The sequence below is a fragment of the Numida meleagris genome, chromosome 3 (genome assembly GCF_002078875.1).
Source record: "Numida meleagris isolate 19003 breed g44 Domestic line chromosome 3, NumMel1.0, whole genome shotgun sequence".
Lineage (NCBI taxonomy): Eukaryota > Metazoa > Chordata > Aves > Galliformes > Numididae > Numida > Numida meleagris.
Genome location: NC_034411.1, coordinates 16009426 through 16019167, shown reverse-complemented (window position 1 = coordinate 16019167; position 9742 = coordinate 16009426). Strand labels below are relative to the sequence as shown.

Genomic DNA, 9742 nt, shown 5'->3' with positions numbered 1-9742 from the left:
GGAAGTACCCTAGTCAAGTTTAAGACATGTTTTTGTATTTTTGTATCATAGAATCACAGAATTGTAGGGTTGGAAGGGACCCCTAGAGATCATTGAGTCCAACCCCCACCTAAAGTAGTTCCCTACAGTAGCTGCACAGGTCAGTGTCCTGATAGGTCTTGAATAGATCAGATCCCCATAAACATGGACCAAATCCCTCAAAACAGTGATCAGGTCCCAATAAACAGTGATCAGATCCCCACAAACATGGATCAGTTCCCTACAAACAAGGATCAGATCCCACTTTTTTCATGATACACGAAGTCCAAGAATACTTGGGGGTGGGAGGTGTTGTTGGCCTTTCTAAAAATTATTTTACATTTTTAGCTTAGTTTCTGGTGGGGGGAGCAAGTGGACATAATGTCTTTTTTTTCTTATGTTACCTACAAGCTCACATCTCTTGAATCCATTTGCAAAATTCAATGAGATCTGACCAAAGGGAAGAGATTTCAGACCTGTCAACTTAAATTATATTCCAGTTAGCTCTGAGCTGCTGCATTACACTCTGTATGCTTAATGAAAATTGGCATTTACATGGAGATAATAGCTCCATTTTGGGCTTGAGTTCCCTTGAAAAAAGGCCAAGAGCAGTACTTGCCCCTCCCATATAAGCTGGGTCATTTGTCCTACAGAAGTCAGTCCAAATATTATTATTTTAATATTAATAACTGTTTTCCAGTTCATGAAAATTTCTCGGCTATTCATTGGTATTAATCATAGATGGGACTATTCCACTGTGATGGAGTGAGGGGAAAGAAAAGCCTTCATTTGTCTGAATGTTGATTTTCCTCCCTTTCAAGACCTGTGCTCACTGAGTGCATCATAAGCTAGAGAAACGGGCACACAGTGAGCAAAAAAGAGAATGGAAGTAATGTTGCTAGGGCAACTTTCTCATGGTTTCCAAAGACATTAAAAAAAAAAAACAACCACCAAAAACGTTAGTCGTGCTCATTTCTTAATGCATTATTTTTATCTATCAATCAATTTGGAGTTTGCTTTGCCATAGCAGCTTGCCAGGAGAGCAGCAGCCAGATGTGCCCATCAAGCAGCATGATGAAGCCTTGTGCACTGTGCACCAGGAGGAGCTGGTTCATCAGGAGCACAGCCATTAGGTTTCATGCTGAAAACAGCCCAGAATGCATTATTCACGGGTATCATTGCACTCCAGTTTTGCAAGAGGAGCTGCGATGCTCTCTGTAGCTGCACAGCCACTGCAATTAAGCTCTACCAGTTATACATTTATTCTCTTCCCAGTTACTTGATTTAGCACAGAGCATTTCCAGCATGCCTTGCAAAAGAAAGATTTCTGCTGATGAACGTTTTCACCTTGCCTAGTGTGGTTAAGTGAAATTAGGAAATCACAATTTTTCCTTCTAGGGCTGTGGGGATATATATTTTTTGTCCAAACATAGAGATTATAAAGTCATAAAAAAAGAAAAATATTTGGCAAATGGAGAACTTGAAATCATTCTTGTGTTGGTAAAACGACATTATTTTTTGCTTTGATAGTGATTTCTTCACTTGAAACAATTAGCTTGCAGGAAAAGCATAGGAAAAAGTGCCGTGACTGAAGGAATGCACTTAATCCTGAAAGTGCAGGGAAAGGAGCTTGGCATTTATCTGAATTATGTAACCGAGCCCTCGGTGGAACTGACAAGATTTTCAGGAGCGTGTCAGTCCACAAATTCCTTGCAAATCCTCACTGGGGCACAGAAATTTGCAGAGCTGCTGAAGATGCTGTGTACCCTATCCCACAGAAGCGCACCTGCTGTTTTTCTGGAGATGTGCCCTCAAGATGTTCACATGTCCCTTCATGGCAGTGCTTGTGCTCACAGAAACCCAGCCTGTGACTGATGGGAGTAAATCCCCTGCTGCAGACAGTATGTCACAACAGGAACCTTGCTTCCTCTTTGTGATTCATTCCACCTTGAAAATGAAACTGGTCACTTCCCAGCCCTACTGGAAATGGGGAAGAAGTATGGAGCCAAGCTAGGCTACTCACAGCAGCAAAGCCAACTTATTCACTTAAACTGGTTGTTTGTGAAAGCACCCCTAGCTGCAGACCCCCAGGGACTGAATGCAGAGGCTGTGATGGATTTCAGAAGAAGATTGTGGCATAGTTGCTGTGCAGAATAGAATCATACAATCATTTGAATTGGAAGGGACCCTTGAGGGCCATCTTCTCCAAATCCCCTGTAGTGAACAGGGACACCTACAGCTCGATCAGGTGCTAAGAGCCCCATCCAGCCCGACATTGAGTGTCTCCAGGGACGAGGGAACCACCACCTCTCTGGGCAACCTGTTCCAGTGCCTCACCACCCTGACTGTAAAATCTTTTTCCTTCTATCCAATCTAAATCTCCCCTCTTTCAGTTTGAAACCATTTCCCCTTGTCCTATCACAACAGACCCTGCTAAAGAGTCTGTCCCCTTCCTTCTTGTAGCCCCACTTTAGATACTGAAATGTTGCTAGGTGTTGGAGTTCTTTGAGAAATGAATGGAAGTACAGGTCATAAACTGGCCTCATGCTCAGAGCATTTCTGCAGTAGATGGTCTTCAGATACCCTGGTTTCAAAATTGCTGTGGTCCCTGCAAAACCTGCTTTAAACAAAGACTATGTTTATCACTGTATACAATGTTTTGTTTCAAGATTTTGTTTCACAAATAACACATAGTGGAAACTTGGATGCAGCTTCAGGAATTTATCTCCTTGCAGCAGCTTCCTAGAGCTCTGAAGTCTCTTCTTGCAAGTGGAGAGGGAAATGCCTGTGTTTTATGCAGGATGAGGAACATCTAGATAACAGGCAGACTGTGGCTGGCATGGCCAGTGGGGTTGATATCCTCAGTCCTTGTTCAGGAGATGCTGTTCTTGACTAGAGTTTTCAGGTTGAATAGAGGTGAAATCCAAGAAGAGTGAGGAAGAAATATGCATGGGGCCCAGGAGCTGAGATAAGCCCAGAAAAGAAATTCTTCAGTGTGAGGTGGTGAGGCACTGGCACAGGCTGCCCAGAGAAAGCTGTGGATGCCCCATCCCCGGAGGTGCTCAAGGCCAGGTTGGATGGGGGCCCTGGACAGCCTGGTCTAGTAGGAAGTGTCTCTGTCCATGGCAGGAGGTTGAAATGAGGTTGCGTGAAAGGTTCCTTTCAACCCAAACCATCCTATGATTCTTTGATTCTGTGAAAGCAGATCTGCAAAGACTGACTTTCTGCACCAAGATTTGCCTCCTCCTCAACTAGGTGGGATGATGCAGGGCCCAAACCTTGTTTCTGTTCTCCCACACCTACCACTCTGCCACACGCACTCCCCACCGTTTGGTTTTGCTGTGTTAGAATTGTAAAACACCCTGGAGCAGAAAGTCTTGTCCAGGTAGTGTTTGGCTGCTTGTTCTTTGGTTTCCCTGGTGGTAGGGATAGCATTACAGGGTGCTTCTGCAAAGTATTCTGAAATAAAGAACTGCTAGATAAGAACTAAGAACATAATTTTTTAAAGGCAGTTTCTGATCTCGTATGGTTTTGTCTCTTACAGTTCTTGCAACAAAATTCAATGAAACATGGGAGAAAAAGGCCATGGAAGGAGCTTATGCGAGCAGATGTTGCCACAGTCAGGTACAGCTTATTAATTCATTTATGATATGAGCTGATCAGTGCTACATCTGTCTGGAATACATGGTTTAGAAGAAAAAAAGATGGGCTTGCCTACACACAGCTGCTAGTCCCACAGTGAAATGGATTTAGTTGAACTGGTGAGATGTTACCGCTGCTCAGCTCTGAACTGTTTTCTTTTTTTCCTCAGGGATAATTTTGCATATCTGACAGACAGAAAGAGATCCTATGTTATCTCATTTCTCTCTGGGAGACTGATGTTGAGTTTAAATTTAACTTAAGATGAAAACATTTGTTATTCTTCAGAGAAAATATGTTCTGATACCCTCCAATTGATTGAGAATCAGAAAATTCAGAAGACCTAAATGAATGGCTTTTAAAGTCATTACTTTTTATACTTGGAGCAGGAGTAACAACATTGTTTCCCACTCTTATGAGTCATGACTAGAGGTAACAAAAACTCCTTCAGAATGTGGTGATGATTGAAAATGGGTTGTAGATGTTCATACATTTTCAGCAAATAAAAAACAGCCTGAAAAAAGCATGTTGTAGATTGGCAGTATTGTTATGATCTTATGAAAAATTCACATTTTCCCTATTAGCTGACTAGAGCCTACAGCAGTGTCTGTAATTGCTATTGTTACGCTAAGTCATTATTTACATTGCAGTTGTGCCTGGAGATCTTAAGCATGCATTCGTATCTTACTGTGATAGGTGCAGGCACATGGAAAATAATAAAGCAAAATGTCATCTCACAGCCTGCTTCATTTTCCCTGTTTCCCAGCTGAGAAGGAAGGGCAAAAGGGCAGGCTGTCTCTCTGACAGTTACGTTGAGTGCCTGAGGTCTTGTCTTTTCAGCATTAAATTGTGGATTTGAATGACTCATCTGAAGGACTGGGTGCCATGCGCTCCTTTTCAATACAAAGTAGCTTCATTTGAGCCACGAAACTAACCTAAATGATTCTAGATTCTGTGTGATGGGACTCATTAAGTCAGGCTGATGGTTTGACTTGATTATATTGAAGGCCTCCTCCAGTCTAAATTCTGTGATTCTGTGATCACTGTGATTCTATGATCAATGCAAAGAGACTTTCTCTTAAATATAAAATTTGGAGTTTCTCCTATTGTCTTATTTTGCTACAACAAATCCTTTCCTCTTCAAAGTCTTTCTCCTTCCAGCTCTCCAGTTTGGTGACTTCCCAGACCAGAATTTTGTACTTTAGTTCCAGTGGCAAGTTTTACTCATATCATTTTATGATACTCTGAATACACTTTACAGTGTTCAGGCCTGTGACCTTCAGTACAGGAGGGATGTGGAGCTGTTGGAGCAGGTCTAGAGGAAGGCCACAAAGATTCTCAGAGCACTGGAGCACTTCTCTGAAGACAAACAGAGAGTTGGGCTCGTTCAGCCTGGAGAAGAGAACGGGAGACCTCACTAGGGCATTCTAATACTTGAAGGGAGCTTATAAGCATGAGAAAGATCAACTTTTTACATAGTCTGATAGTGATAGGACAATGGGAATGGCCTTAAACTAAAAGAGGGGAGATTTAGGTCAGATGTGAGGAAGACATTCTTTACCCAGAGGGCGGTGAGACCCTGGCACAGCTGCCCAGAGAAGCTGTGGTGCCCCATCCCTGGTGGTGCTCAAGGCCAGGTTGGATGGGGCCCTGGGCAGCCTGAGCTGGTGGGGGGCAGCCCTGCCCACTGCTGGGGTTGGGGCTGGGTGGGCTTCGAGGTCCCTTCCAACTCAAGCCATTCTACAATTTACATTGATTAATTTTGAACAGAGGAGCCCTCTGTGATAATTCATTCAGGGAGTGAATCTAAAACCCTGTCACATGGAGTGGGTTTGGGCTTCAGCAACAGAAAGGGCAATCTCACTTCCACCTGATTTTGTTCAAGAGGAGACCAGAGAACTATGGGGTTCTTCACACTTGGCAGTTGTCAGGACCCAGCATATAAAGCCACTGCCTGATTGACGATCACTGACTCGTGATGCAGCGTTTAGGGGTAGCCCTGCTAGAAGAAGATGGGATGAATGACTTTGGATGTCTCTTCCCTGCGCCGTGGATCAGATGCCCTGTGCAGAGCATTTTTGTGCTTGGCAAGTCATAAGAGCATAGACAGCTGCCTTCTCTCCATCTGATTCCAGAGCTGACTGCTCCCCAATTGTCCTTGCTGTCCCATGGCTACAGAGCAGGTACATGTGGGAGCACTTGGGATGGACATACCACAGGAACCCCTTGTCTGCCCAGGGCTGGCACATGCTTACTGCAATTTGCTCATTTCTGTTTGATTTGTCAAAGCCAGAGTCCATGTGGGTCACTTCAGACCTTTCTGAAGTGGGTCCATGTGGGTACAGTGAAATGCGTCCCCGAGGTATTTGCACTCTACTGAGATCTATACCTATCTCTTTGCTGGCTTTCATCTCCTGTACCTCCTCCCTGATTCCTTGCTTTACCCTATTTTGCCTGCAGCCCACTAACCTTTAGCTGGGCATTTTGAAAGCACTATCTTATTTTGCTCTGGTACAGTATTAGTCTGTTTAGTCTGTTTGTGGATTTATGTTTTTAAGCCCTTCTCTGATTTAATGAACCTCTCCGCTCTGCCTTGCTGAAGGAGTTGCTAACAGATGGTTGGCATTTGTTTTTCCATTTAAAAGATTGAAAAGCAACCCTGTGAGGTTAGCAAGATGCCCAGGTGCCTCTGTTACAGCCAGACTATTTGGCTGTGCTGCTGTACCAACTTCCACTGAGTTTCTCACTGCCCTGTACCTACCAGAGGCTGCTCTGCCTTCCAGCAGTGTGATATTCCTGCAGCCCAATGGGGAGGCCTTGCTTCACACATCACACAGACCAGACTGCATGGGATGATGTTTCTGTCTGAAACCTCAACCCACCCCCTCAGGAATTTACTTCAGTCCTTGGTCAGTGGCTAATTTTTGAGATTAGGATAGCAGCTTTCTTTGTTCCTCAAGCAAGGATTCTGGGTCACTGTGGTTTATTAAACCAGTATTTGCTCACTGGGCCTGTTCAGGCAAAGGGCAAAAGCCTCACAGCAATGGGAGACTGCCTTTCTCCCTAACAGACATCAAGCTGATCTTAATCCATGCAAAATAAATGAATGTTCTGGCACAAATGAAGCTAGGCAGATTTTTCTAATAACCTTGTGCTCCATCTACATGAAGAAACCAATAAATTATAGAGGAAAAGCTATGAAGACTTTCCAGAGAAAGCCCAGTAGTGACAGACTGGTTGCTTGCTGCTGTGTAGGCCGAGCCATCACTAATGGTATGATGGAGGCCTGCTTCCTCCAGCAGTCCCCTGAGCTTCCCTCTCTTCACTAGAACAGCTGCTGTCCTCTGATGTCCTGCAAAAGAATGAGTGCTCCTGGCTGTGCTGGTATGGTGGTAAGTACTGGTGGTGAAGAGTTATTTGCTGTCTCAAAATTTGAATGTAGCCCATCTCTTTTGGAGGATTGGATGTCATCGTATGCATGTAGATGTTTTATCTAAATTTGGCTTCTGGATCAGGGCAAGTTTGGTTCACCAGCTGAGGCACAACTTTGTCTTCTTCTTTTTACAAGATGGCATGCATCACAGAGGATGAAGTTTCAGACTCGGGGTGCTTTAAAGAAAGCAGAGACATAAGGCATGTTAAATTTTCTGTCAGATAGCAGAGTATATCATAAGGCCGTTACCTGTTGTCTTAAGTTAAGTTGCACCAGGGTGGGTTCAGGTCAGACGTTAGGAAAAATTTCCTCACCAAAAGAGTGATGAGGGATTGGCACAGGTTGCCCAGGGAGGTGTTCAAGAAATCAGTAGATGTGGCACTGAGGAACATGGTCTAGAGCAGTGACAGGCGTGGGCTGACAGTTGGACTAGATGATCTTAGAGGCCTTTCCAACCTTAATGATCCTATGAACTAAGTACAGGTAAAGTTTCTAACCACCTACAGAAAGACTTTTGTTAAAAGGGAAGCGTTTCAGCAAGTCAGTTTTTTTTTTAAAATAGGATATGCTCAGGGAAAACCCTATAACCACTAGCTATTTTACGCAATCCTGAATCTCTCTAGAGAGTCTAACTCATCCCCTATTTTGACCCATGGCTAGCACATCTACAAGCTGTTTACTTACTGTAAGCTTTTTTTTAATTTTATTTTTACTTTTGCCACTGAGACTGTAGCAATACAAATAATGGGTGAAACCTCTGCCCTGCAAGGGCAGTTATATACCCTGACTATCCTCCAACCTACTTCAGTCCAGGCATGGAAATGGCTGGCCATCAGGGCTTCTACTGTGACCAGTAAACTACTAAAAAAAGTCACATTTACATAGCAAAAGAAGGCAATAAAAGTGCTTTCTAGTAGGATGCAAACCCTATAAAGCAACAGCAGGTAAAAAAAGAAGGCAAGTTTGCTCACCCCTTCCCATGACCAGCACTAGCTCAAAAGGAGTACAATCTCCATCCAGAGAGATGCTGTTCTCTTAGCTGCTAACCCTTAAATGAGGGTGAGGAGGGGTTGATCCTGGCTCCACTCCTTCTGGACACTCAGGTACATTGCTTGCACCTGAGCTCCCTGGGTTAGCCATGCCTTCTCACCTGGTGCTTATCCATTAGTTCAGACTGTGACCTAGCAATTCTACTGCACACATTGTTAACAGATTGCTTGAGGGCAAAAAATAATGAAAACAAAGTAAAATTTGGCATTTGTACGGTCCTCATATTTACATGATATACTTTTGTTTATACAAGGAAAACCAGTATGTTGGAAAACAAATAGCTGCTAGCTCTTTTCTTATTTCCTCATCAAAGTGTCACTACCCATCCTGCAGGAACTGGTCACTGGATCTTGCACTCCATGTCTCTTATTGCTGTGTACTTTCCTCTTTTTCTGAATTATGCTGCCTTATGTTAAAAGGGTTATGAAGGGACACACCAGAAGTATTTTAATGTTCTATAAAACAGGGTTCTTAATGAACAGCAGAACTAACTAAACCTTGATACCTAAATAAGCCTGGTTCGTGTCCTGTTTCTTTGTAGGCAGCTTCCCTCTGTCATCTATGATGCCTGCAGGTAATGATGAACTGCATCCCTGCTCATCAGCCAGGCAGCACATTTGTGCTGATGGGTTGCCAGCTGCTGCCAAGCACAGCTTACAACAGGCAGCAGAAATACTTCCTGGACTGCTCTCCTCTAGCTAGATGCCAGTTTTCACAAAACTTGTAGCAGTGCAACATCCTGGAAACATCAACTGCTCGGTGATACTGTTTGGTGAGTTAAAATATATTACACAAGTATTGAAAGGTACCTGACCAATGTGGTCTCTTAAACACCATGGATGTACAGAATCAGGCCAAAAAGGAAAAGCAGCATATATTGTATGTGTAACCAGAAGTGATTACTTATGTCTTTATCTGTTTTTTGTCTCTCTGCAAATGATCTGGTGTTAAACAGTTGAAAGAATCTAAAGAATCAGAATCCAACTCAATGTTTTTGCTTAATGCTCCTGCTGCAGAAAATATATTGAATACACGTTCTGCAAAAATTGTGTACTTTAAGTACACTGTGTAAGTACTTTAATTGTTACAAAAGTTATTTTATCAGAACAGCAACATGTTCTTTGAAGGATCAAAGGATGTTATTTTTTTTAGTTAGTCAAAGTCTAGACCATGGGTGTGCAACATTTTGGCTTGCCTGGGCTGTACTGAGTGAAGAGGAATTGTCTTGGGTCTATTTAAAATACATAATATAGTTAACATATACCAGAACTTTAAAAATATATATTTTATTAAAACACACAAAAAGGAAGTAGCAAAACCGTAAAAGCAGTTGGATATCTGACCTTGTTTTTGTGAAACTAATGCATGAGGCTGGTTCAATGGCAGTGGCTACAATTCTTAGTGAGTTCTCAGGTGCTCCTCAGAGATTTCTGATGACATTTTACTCTTCCTGTGCTTCATCCTTGAAAACAGTTGTTCATTATGTACTGCCAAAAAGCAATGACATGAATAAGGCTGATTGTGAAGGGAGGGATGTTTTTGTTTGGTAAGAGAGGGCTTATAAAATTCTGATAAAGAGATATGGTCACATTTTTCTTTGAG

The 9742-nt window shown here is 42.9% G+C and overlaps 1 long non-coding RNA gene across 1 annotated transcript; it reads right to left on the bottom strand.

Annotated features, from left to right (window-relative positions):
- LOC110396286 lies at positions 5425-8164 on the bottom strand. Its single transcript, XR_002436899.1, has 2 exons — positions 8062-8164; positions 5425-7266 (listed from the first exon to the last, which is right to left on the bottom strand). It is a non-coding gene; the product is annotated as an uncharacterized LOC110396286 (long non-coding RNA).